The sequence below is a fragment of the Somniosus microcephalus genome, unplaced genomic scaffold (genome assembly GCF_052327205.1).
Source record: "Somniosus microcephalus isolate GS21.2 unplaced genomic scaffold, FLI_Smic_1.0 unresolved_chr1, whole genome shotgun sequence".
NCBI lineage: Eukaryota > Metazoa > Chordata > Chondrichthyes > Squaliformes > Somniosidae > Somniosus > Somniosus microcephalus.
Window position 1 is genome coordinate 120,458,309 of NW_028225179.1, and position 12,117 is coordinate 120,470,425.

At 41.9% G+C, this 12,117-nt stretch overlaps 1 long non-coding RNA gene across 1 annotated transcript; it reads left to right on the plus strand.

The window, feature by feature from the left end:
- The first annotated feature begins 646 nt into the window (after positions 1–646).
- LOC147095755 (uncharacterized) lies at positions 647–5,943 on the plus strand. Its single transcript, XR_015074645.1, has 2 exons — positions 647–1,183; positions 5,497–5,943. It is a non-coding gene; the product is annotated as an uncharacterized LOC147095755 (long non-coding RNA).
- Positions 5,944–12,117: the final 6,174 nt, after the last annotated feature.

A 12,117-nucleotide genomic window follows, 5' to 3' on the forward strand; every position in this document is an offset into this window, starting at 1 on the left:
AATTGAATGTAATATACTAGCATGGATTGAGAATTGGTTAACAGACAGAAAACAAAGAGTAGGGATAAATGGGACATTTTCAGGATGGCAGGCTGTGACTAGTGGGGTACCGCAAGGATCAATGCTTGGACCCCAGCTATTCACAATCTATATCAATGATTTGGATGAGGGGACTAAATGTAATATTTCCAAAATTGCTGATGATACAAAGCTAGGTGGGAGTGTCAATTGTGAAGAGGATGTGAAGAGGCTTCAGGGGGATCTCGACAGGTTCAGTGAGTGGGTGATAAAGTACTCAAATTACTATTATACTTTAGTTTTGTATGTTAGAATATGTATAATGTAGCACCAATGTACAAGGTGGAGGCAAGGAGTTAATTCATACCCTGAGTTAAAACGATATATAGGTCTGTATATAGCATTTACCCAGCTAAGCTTTAAGAACATGATTAAGTGACTTCAAATGCTGAGAAATTAAACTGCAGAGCAACTCGTAGGAAGATTGGGGAGAATGTCTGTTCGGCCAAGCAAGGCAGCACATATACAAGAATACATACCGAAGAATTAGTTTGTTGTAAACTCACAACAGGGTTCCATTCTTCAAAATATGTTGGGACTAATCAGAATGTGCTTGCTTTGCAGAAGTAACCCAAGAACAAGGCCAAAAGTCTGTGCTTTGAACAGACTTAATGAGGACTGTCATCTTAAAGAAAACATGTAACAAGCAAACCACCTGGTCAGAGACAAATGGATGGTTGTAAAGTAATAGATTAAGATGAGGCCCCAGTCATAGAAGGTGACAGGACCAACTGATAACAGAACTGCGAGTTTGTAGGCGGCAGGAAGGATTAAATGTCACGGTTTATAATTGCCATTTAGCTATAACTCTGTATATGCTGATAAGCTTTGCACCCGCCCCTAGGGCAGGGGTTTGATTTTTGTATAATTGTGAATGTTGCTAGGATATCGGTGGAGTCGGATTCAGACAGCAATCTGAAAGGTTCTCCCCAGGCCTGCGAGTAAAGACCATTTTGAACCATAACTCTGAGTCTGTCATCTTTTCCGGGGATGGTGTGTGCGTCATCTTTGCCTATCGCTTGGTCCGCAAAACACCTACAACAATTGTCGTAGTCGGCAGGATCAGCAACCATCTCCGAGTCGCAGTATCGTCGGGCTGAGAAGGGTGAGTACATTTTACATTACCACCCCTCGGTAGAGTTCAGACTTGCTGTAAGATTCAGAAAGGCGGTGAAATAAGAACTAAAAGAAACAGACTAGGAGGAACTGGTGCGATCTCGGAAAAGTTTGGCGGGGGCAGCAAAATCCCTAACCTGGAGGGCGGGAAATCCTCTTAAGCCGGGAGGTGGCAAATCCTCAGTAAAGGAAAAGGTCAGCGGGGGTGGCAAATCCCCTAACCCGGAGGGCGGGAAATCCACTTAAGCCGGGAGGCGGCAAATCCTCAGTAAAGGAAAAGGTCGGCAGGGGCGGCAAATCCCCTAACCCGGAGGGCGGCAAATCCTCAGTAAAGGAATGAATGATTTTACAATCATGAGTGAATGAAATAACCCAATAGTCACAAAGATACAGACCCCACAGTATTAGAATCTCGTGACTGAAGGGTTGTTGTGTGTGTTCAATGTAACGGAGTGATTGACAGGAAGTAAAGAAGGAAATCTGAGAAGAGATATACAAAATGAGATGAGTGAATTTAGAATCATGGAAACAACAGGAGATGGAAAGAAGGATTCCCCACTGTGGGGGGACCTGGATTCTATAACCCGATTCCTGGGAGATAAAAATAAAAAATTAATTGAATCAATGAAAAGGAAAGGATGGAACCCGGAAGACAGTGCCGGAAAGCAAAGGGCTTGGTGGAAAGGACAAACAAAGGATAAGGAAGAAAAGGGGGAATGGTAATCTTAGCTTGTTACCAGAAACAATGAAAGGAGTTGAAACAGCAGGGAGAGATAAAGAAGGAATAAGATCTAATTTGCAGGCTAACCAATTTGAAAACTCTGCGAAGGAAGGTTAAAAAACAGGGATTTGGAAAGCCAGGGAAAGCTGCTGATTCACCGATTTAAAAAGGAAAAAAAGATAAACTTAAAGCTTTACCAACATGGAAGTTATTAACATCTGTACCGAGACAAACAAAACACAAGATTTGCTGAGTGAAAGGAACCTTAAAAATATGCTGGAATTTCAGGTTGTATGAAATTGTGTGTTAAAGTGTGAATGTATTCCTGACTATGAATGTTTAAGAAGTTACAATATTCCTTTGTCTGAAAGTCTGTCCTGAAAAAAGGAAAAATGTCTGTTGTGTGTTTTAGCTCCACCCACTTCTCTGTGATAAAAAAAACATTTAACCCTTTTGTCTTGTCTTGGATTTTGGAAGTTTTAATAATGTGTGAATAAGATTGTGCCCCCAGAATGAAAAAAAAGCTACTACAATTTAAGTTAAGCTGGTGTGTAAAAACTGAGAAGAGCAACAAAAAGTTTGTTCAACAAAAGATTAAGTTTCAGTCTAAGATTTAACCTTGGAGTTATGAGGTAAATTAACCTATTAAAACCAGACCTTCATTGTGGCCACAGTGAAATTCTGGTTGGTGTAAATTGGTTTAGTCTGAATTGAATAAGATAACTCCACTCTGCAAGAACGTCTGATAGTGGCAGGTCCCTCTACAATATTTAATTGACTATGGCACTGGGAGCCCTACAGAATGCGGGACTAAAGTTAAACCCTAGAAAGGTACAGGTAGGGAAGGATGAAGAAATCTACCTAGGATACATACTAAAACAAGGGAAGAGACAAATGCCCGAAAACAGATGGTAGTGGCATTAGGACCAAGGGGAACAGCACGCAATCACTGGCTGCATGCTTTGATTTATCACAGTCCCGTACTTACAAGCAGCTAGAGATGGCTGCAGGAAGGGACCGCGCCTAAGAGAGGAGGGGGTCAAGCAGGTATTAGTGTTATTTAATTATTGCTGGAACTTTATCCCAGAATATGCAGAAATGGCCCAGCCTATACAGGATTTTATCAAAGGGGGGGTATCCTTACAAATAGATTCCGACCAAGGAACGCACTTCACGGGCAGCTGAGAAAGGGAATCTAACCAAAGAAGCCCAAGTGTTTGTGTTTAGTTAAAGTGTGAAAACACAACTGTCTTTTTCAATCGGGAATGTTTTTAATTTACGTGAAGTGACACAATATTTTGCTCCACCTATTACTGAATAAAATTTAAAGATATTCGACATTATTAAATTTAAGTTTCTTAATGTTAAGTTAATATTTCCCCACAGTGATAGAAGGAAAATTATGATTCGATAAATGGAAGTTATCTTGTAAACTAATTGCAGCACCATCTCAAATGGCCGGAAGGCTGCTTGGGTGGCTGTCCTGTTACCCAAAGATAAATCTATACAGATAGTTAGAGACATGAGCCAGAACCCCGCAGCTATGATGGAAATGGAAGGGGAAGAACACTGTTGCACCAGTGAAGAGGATTTAGAGTATGTAGACAGGATCAGGGAATTACCTTTGACAGAGGCAGACCTAGAGCGATATGTGGACGGGTCCCGTAAATATGTTAACGGAACACCACGAACAGGTTGGGCTGTGGTGAAGGGAACCGGCATCGTCCAGAGGAAAGGAAGATTACCAGGGGCTAGTTCAGCTCAAGTTGCCGAGCTAACGGCATTGACAGAGGCATTGAAATTGGCAGCAGGGAAATGGGTGAATATCTGTACCGATAGCCGCTATGCCTTTGGCATAGTTCATGATTATATGGCAGCTTGGAGTAGAAGGGGGTATATTGCCTCGGGGGGGGGGGGGGAGCAAACACATACAGCATGAGGACTTAGTAAAGAAATTGGTAGCCACCTCAGGGCTACCCATGCAAACAGCAGTAGTAAAGGTAAAAGCCCATCAGCGAGGGGATTCCCCCACAGAAAAGGGAAATAGAGCCAGAGATCGTACAGCCAGAAAAGTGGTAGAGCAACAGATTGCAGCGGCAAACAAGAGCAACACCGAACCAGAAACACAGATAGACATAGCTGCTATAACTGCATTGCCAGAAGATATAGATATATCCAAATTACATAAGGAAGTATCCCAGGAGGAGAAACAGCTATGGGAACGAGGGGGCACAAGAGAAAGGGCGGGGAGAATATAGAGGAAAGAGCAGCAAATATGTACACCAAGCTGTATACAACAAGAATTAATGAAAATGTACCATGGTAGACAACACACAGGTATATCCAATATGTTAAACAACCTCCAGCGATGCTGGTGGTGGCCCGGAATGAAACAAGCTGTGGACAGATTCTGTAGACATTACTCCATATGTGCACAGTATAACATAGGGAAACCTGTCACGGTAAAGTGGAGACCTCAGCAGAGAACAAGAGGCCCAGGAAGAAGTTGCAGATAGACTTTACTGGACCTCTACCGAAATCAAAGGGGAAAATGTACTGTTTGGTAATAATAGATCAATTTACTAGATGGGTTGAAGCATTCGCCACTAGAGATTGTACGGCAACAACAGTAGCACGAATAATGGCAGAGGAGGTAGTACCATGATGGGGGGTCCCGCTGCAGATTGATTCAGACCAGGGAACACACTTTACAGGGAAGGTTATAAAGGAAACATGTCCATTATTAGGTATCAGACAAAGGTTCCACATGCCATACCACCCTCAGAGTTCAGGGATAGTGGAAAGGATGAACTGGACTTTGAAATTATCCTTAGCTAAAGCAATAGAAGACACGGGGAAGGGATGGGCAGAGCTACTCCCGAGTATACTGATGAGACTTAGATCAACTCCGAATAGAACCACGGGGCTGATACCTTTCAAATAAATGACCAGATGAGCAATGACACTGCCGGAAGGAGTCGCTACTGGGGGTGAGGATGTAGTGCCCCTGAAGGATAGAATTAGGAGATTTATTAAACAATTGTGTATGCAATTACACTCTCACAGACATGAGGCCAAATACCAACAGATTATACGGGATCTGGAACAGGATAAACAGGATGACCAGAAGGAGGTCCCAGCAACAGGTAGCAAGGTGATGGCAAAAATAATACCAGCCAAACCAGGGCTAGTACCCAGATGGTCAGGACCTTATGAAGTATTAATGAACAGTGACACATATAGATGAGTCCAGAACAGGTAAAGGAAGATGGAAGCACTGGACTCAGTTAAAAATATATAACAAAGACAATGAGTAAGCCAGAGATGGTGCCTTTTGAGGAGAGTGAGGAGTATGCTAGAAGGTATAAAGAATGGGAAGGGGAGTTTCTACATGTATCAATGATAGGGCTGTGTATGATGATAATGTTATATGCCATAGTTTGCATCTTCAGGTATGTCTGGAGACAGAGCCACAGACCAAGAAATGAACAAGGTGTACAGCAGTTTGAACTGATAGAACGGATAAGAATAGAATAATTCTAATTGGCTGGTGATGACCAGCCCCCTTTTTGTAATTACAGGAACACTGGATGTCCAGAATGAGGTTGAACGTCCTTGCCTTGATCCTAGGGATGAACATAAGTATTGCTGTTGTCAAGCGTGCTAAGCTTGAATAAAGGAGACTATGAAGGTATGAGAGTGGAATTGAGTAGAGTGGATTGGGAAAATAGATTAAAGGGTAAGACGATACATGATCAGTGGTGTACATTTAAGGAGTTATTTTACAACTTCCAAAAAAAAAATATTCCACTGAGAAGAAAAGGGTGTAAAAGAAAAGACAGCCATCCGTGGCTAAGTAAAGAAATTAAGGATAGTATTCGACTAAAAACAAGGGCATATAAGGTAGCCAAATCTAGTGGGAGGATAGAGGATTGGGAAAACTTTAAAAGACAGCAAAAAATAACAAAAAGATTGATTAAGAAAGGGAAGATAGATTATGAAAGTAAATTAGCAAAAAATATAAATAAGATAGTAAGAGTTTTTATAGTTATATAAAAAGAAAAAGGGTGGCTAAAGTAAATGTTGGTCCCTTAGAGGATGAGACCGGGAAATTAATGGTGGGAAATATGGAGATGGCAAAAACACTGAATGAATATTTTGTATCAGTCTTTACAGTGGAAGAAACTAAGAATATCCCAACACTGGACAAACAGGGGCAATAGGGGGGGAGGAGCAAAACACGATCAAAATCACTAAGGAAGTAGTACTCGGTAAAATAATGGGACTCAAGGCGGATAAATCACCTGAACCTGATGGCTTACATCCTAGGGTCTTGAGGGAAGTGGCGGTAGGGATTGTGGATGCATTGGGAATAATTTTCCAAAACTCCCTCGACTCAGCAAAGGTCCCGGCAGACTGGAAAACTGCTAATGTAATGCCCTTATTTAAAAAGGGCAGTAGACAGAAGGCTGGAAACTATAGACCGGTTAGCCTAACATCTGTGGTAGGTAAAATATTGGACTCCATTATTAAGGAGACAGTAACAGGACATTTGGATAATCATAATTTAATAGGACAAAGTCAGCATGGTTTTATGAAGGGGAAGTCATGTTTGACAAATTTGCTGGAGTTCTCTGAGGAAGTAACCTATAAGGTGGATAAAGGGGAACCAGTGGACGTAGTGTATTTAGACTTCCAAAAGGCATTTGACAAGGTGCCACACAAAAGATTATTGCTTAAGATAGAAAATCACGGGATTGGAGGGAATATTCTGGCATGGATAGAGGATTGGCTATCTAACAGAAGGCAGAGAGTTGGGATAAATGGTTCATTCTCGGACTGGCAATCAGTAACTAGTGGTGTTCCACAGGGGTCAGTGCTGGGTCCCCAACTCTTTACAATCTATATTTACGATTTGGAGGAGGGGACCGAGTGTAACATATCAAAGTTTGCAGATGATACTAAGATGGGAGGGAAAGTAGTGAGTGAGGAGGACATAAAAAACATGCTAGGGGACATAGACATGCTAAGTAAGTGGGCAGAGATTTGGCAGATGGAATACAATACTGGAAAGTGTGAGGTTATGCACTTTGGCAGGAAAAATCGCAGAGCAAGTTATTATCTTAATGGCAAGAAACTGAAAGTACTGAAGTACAAAGGGATCTGGGGGTCCTGGTGCACGAAACTCAAAAGGTTAGTATGCAGGTGCAGCAAGTGATTAAGAAGGCCAATGGAATGTTGGCTTTCATTGCTAGGGGGATAGAATATAAAAATAGGGAGGTATTGCTTCAGTTGTACAAGGTATTGGTGAGACCGCACCTGGAATACTGCATACAATTTTGGTGTCCATAATTAAGAAAAGACCTACTTGCTCTCGAGTCAGTACAAAGAAGGTTCACTCGGTTAATCTCGGGGATGAGGGGATGGACATATGAGGAGAGGTTGGGTAGATTGGGACTCTACTCTTTGGAGTTCAGAAGAATGAGAGGCGCTCTTATTGAAACATATAAGATTGTGAAGGGGTTGGATCGGGTGGATGCGGGGAGGATGTTCCCGATGATGGGTGAAACTAGAACTAGGGGGCATAGTCTTAGAATAAGGGGCTGCTCTTTCAAAACTGAGATGAGGAGGAAATACTTCACTCAGAGGGTGGTAGGTCCATGGAATATGCTGCCCCAAAAAGCTGTAGAAGCTACATCATTACATAAATTTAAAACAGAAATAGTCAGTTTCCTAGAAGTAAAGGGAATAAAGGGTTATGGGGAGCGGGCAGGAATTTGGACATGAGTCTAGGTTCAGATCGGTCATGGCCCTGTGGGTAGTGGAGCGGGCCAAGGGGCCATGTAGCCTGATCCTGCTCCTATTTTGTGTGTCTAATTCTGTTAGATTCAGGAGATGGTTCTCTGATAGTAGATTGGCGGTTAGGCTCAGATCAGCCATGATCTTATTGAATGGCGGAGCAGGCTCGAGGGGCCGATTGGCCTACTCCTGCTCCTATATCTTATGTTCTTATGTTCTTATCTTCTTATGTAGTAATAAGGAAAACACAGGATGAGGTGTATTTTAATGTGGCACATAGAGTTATTAAGCTTGCCATTAATACCAGTACTTTTGAGATGCTCGCAATATGTAACAATCACACGAAACGAATATGGAACTCCCTGTGGGTAATAAATTTAGAGGGTCCACAGGGAAAATCTATCTTACAGAGACATAAGAAACACGGAGTATTGGAAATGACCGGAGCAGGGTATGCGGCTGGGTTAGCAACAGTTAATAGCTTGGACATAGAAGGAGTAAACGAAAGAGAAGAAGAACTACAAGCAAAAATAGAGAAGTTACTAAAACAAGCCACTGGAAATAGCCAGCAATTGGCACTGGCAGGAAAACAAACAATAATGCAATTGTTGGGGGTGGAAGAGATAGTAGTCCCTCATGCAGAAACAAACAATACAATTATTGATCGACTTAACAATGCTTCTCGTCAAAGGCATAAGGAATTAGTATGTGCCATGTATGGCTCATGGCTATTGTCGAATGCTCAGCATAACATGAGGCAAATAAATAATGGACAGATCCCTGATTGGATTACTAATAAGGATCTGGAACCTTGGATTGACACAAATAAAAGCTTATGTAAGGGGCATAAAATGGGACAAGTATACTGGGCAGGCAATTGTCTGACCCCATGGACTAAGGTGATTGGCTTTGTACTGGCTATCCCACAAATCCCAGAAGAAGGACAGCCCCTATACGACGTGATTAATATAGGAGAGATACAAAGGGAAAGTTGGGTTAAATATCATGATGTCCCCACCAAGGCACTTTGGGAAAAGGATGAAGACAATAGCCAGAAGTATGGAACCATAAGGGGGGTGGTAATGGATGGGTGCCACCACAAGGGAAGGACATGGGCGTGCACACACCCACCCTCCCACCCCCCCATCGAGGGAGACACATCCAAGTGTGGATTTACAAAAATCACCAATTGCACCCTTGAGGTACACTGGACAAGGGTAGCATGAAGGAACAACGGGACATTTATTGTCACCACAACTGAACAGAAATATGAATATCAAGATCTGATTTGTCCCATTCCCCAACCAAACTTTTGTTTTGAACCAAATTATCTACACAGATAGGACACCAATATATACACCCACCAAGACCACAGGAAACAAAAACCTGGTCACTTGATAATATGGGACATAATAATGAGGTTGAAACTTATGTCATACCAGAGCCCAAGGCAATTTCTAAGTTAGAGGAAGATGAAGCTTGGAAGAAATTATGGCAGGAAACGAAGGAAGTTTTAAAGTATTATCATAAAATAGAGGAAGACTTAAAGAAACAACAAAAAGACATTGGTACAACATTAGTGGAAACTCCTTGGTACAATAAGTTCTGGAACTGGGGGCTAAATGTCGATATACACCCCTGGATAAGGATCATTTCACATGTGTTGGTAGTTGTGCAAGGCGCCGTATTAATGACCTTTTGTTCTTACTTTGTGGATATTGCTAGAACCAAAACCTAGCACAAGCCGTAACCAAACAAATAAAGAAGGAAGGAGAGAAATAAATACTGTTGCTCACCACCAAAAAAGAAGGGGTAGGGCGTGAGAAGAATTATTATGAAAACTGTGTTTAGGATTGCGGAAGTATGAGTACTAGACACCATGGCTTGGTACCACTAGGGCAACGGTACTCATAGCAACCAATCCTAAACTGTAGCATATTGGCCATATTGGGTCAAAGTGACAATGGGCCATAAGGGGGGACTGAAGTAACCAAATTACTATTATAGTTTAGATTTGTATGATAGAATACGTATAATGTAGCACCAATGTACAAGGTGGAGGTAATGAGTTAATCCATACCCTGAGTTAAACGATATATAGGTCTGTATATTGCGTTTACCCAGCTAAGCTTTAAGAACATGATTAAGTGACTTCAAATGCTGAGAAATTAAACTGCAGAGCAACTCGTGGGAAGATTGGGGCGGATGTCTGTTCAGCCAAGCAAGGCAACACATATACAAGATAACATACCTAAGAATTAATAGGTTGTAAACTCACAACAGGGTTACATTCTTCAAAGTATGGTGGGACTAATCAGAATGTGTTTGTTTTGCAGAAGTAACCCGAGAACAAGGCCAAAAGTCTGTGCTTTGAACAGACTTAATGAGGACTGTTATCTTAAAGAAAACATGTAACAAGTAAACCACCTGGTCAGAGACAAATGGATTGTTGTAAAGTAATAGATTAAGATTAGGCCCCAGTCACAGAAGGTGACAGGACCAACTGATAACAGAACTGCAAGTTTGTAGGCGGCAGGAAGGATTAAATGTCACAGTTTATAATTGCCATTTAGCTATAACTCTGTATATGCTGATAAGCTTTGCACCCGCCCCCAGGGGAGGGTTTTGATTTTTGTGTAATTGTGAATGTTGCTCAGATATTGGTGGAGTTGGATTCAGACAGCAATCTGAAAGGTTCTCCCCAGGCCTGCGAGTGAAGACATTTTTGAAACATAACTCTGAGGCTTTCATCTTTTCCAGGGATGGTGTGAGCATCGATCTTGCATATCACTTGGTCCGCAAAACACCTACAACAGGCGAGAACATGGCAGATGGAATATAATGTGGGTAAATGTGAAATTATCAAGTTTGTTAGAAAAAACAGAAAAACAGAGTATTTCCTAAATGGTGAAAGATTGGGAAATGCAAATGCTGAAAGGGACCTGGGTGTCCTTGTACATGAGTCACTAAAAGTGAATGTGCAGGTCCAGCATGCCATTAGGAAGGCAAGTGGTATGCTGACCTTCATTACAAGAGGATTTGAGTCCAGGACTAAGGATGTCTTACTCCAATTATATAGGGCTTTGGTGAGACCACACCTGGAGTACTGTGCACAATTTTGGTCTCCTTACCTAAGGAAGGATATACTTGCCATAGAGGGAGTGCAACGAAGGTTCACGAGATTGATTCCTGGGATGGCCGGTCTGTCGTATGAGAAGAGATTGAATAAACTAGGCCTGTATTCTCTTGAATTCAGAAGAATGAGCGGGGATCTCATTGAAGCATACAAAATTATTACAGGGCTTGTTAGGATGGATGCTGGGAGAATGTTTCCCTTGGCTGCAGAGTCTAGAACCAGGAGCCACAGCCTCAGGATAAAGGGTAGGCCATTCAGGACTGAGATGAGAAGAAATTTGTTCACACAGAGGTTGGTGAATCTTTGGAATTCTCTACCCCAGATGGCAGTGGAGGCTCAGTCATTGGGTATATTCAAAACAGAAGTCGATAGATTTCTGACTAGTAAGGGCATCAAGGGATATGGAGATAGGGCCAGTGAATGGAGTTGAGGTCGTTGATCAGCCATGATCTTATTGAATGGTGGAGCAGGCTCAAAGGGCCAAATGGCCTACTCCTGCTCCTATTTCTTATGTTCTTACATTCTAACAGAAGACAAACTTCAAACTGGAACAGGACAATAAACAAGAGCAGAAAATGGAATGGCTGCAGCCCCACCCCCCTCCTCCATTTTCTCCAGAGAAATTGAAATAAATTCACGCAGAAAAAGCAAAGTCAAAGCAGAAATAGTTCAACACGGACAGTGATGTCCAATCCCCCTCTCCCCATTCAGTGAATTGCAGAAACCTCTTATGGAGCAGTGAACAATTTACTTCATGTGTAGGTAATTAATTACAGATCTCGAGCACAATTATCCAGGATTTTCAGAATGCTGAATATTGCATTATTATTCTCAAATTTCAGGTCCGTATTTAATCTGGTCATTGACCAAAAAAGATGCACTGGTTAGTTTGTTGTAGCTCTCCTCCTGTTTGTTGATTTGAATCCCATTGTAGGCATGGAGTCAGTGCAGGTTGTTTGATTTACTTTGCACGTCAACTTACATTTATATTTCATCTTACATCTAGTAAAACCTCCCAAGGCGCTTCAGAGTAGTGACCGTCAAAGAAATTTGACACCGAACCACATAAGGAGACATTAGGACACGTTTCAAAAAGCTTTATTAAAGAAGTAGGTTTAAAGGAGCATCTTAAAGGAGAGAGAGGTGGAGAGGTGGAGAGGTTTAGACATAGAGACATAGAAAAATAGGAGCAGGAGTAGGCCATTTGGCCTTTCGAGCGTGCTCTGCCATTCAATATGATAATGGCTGATCCTCTATCTCAATACCA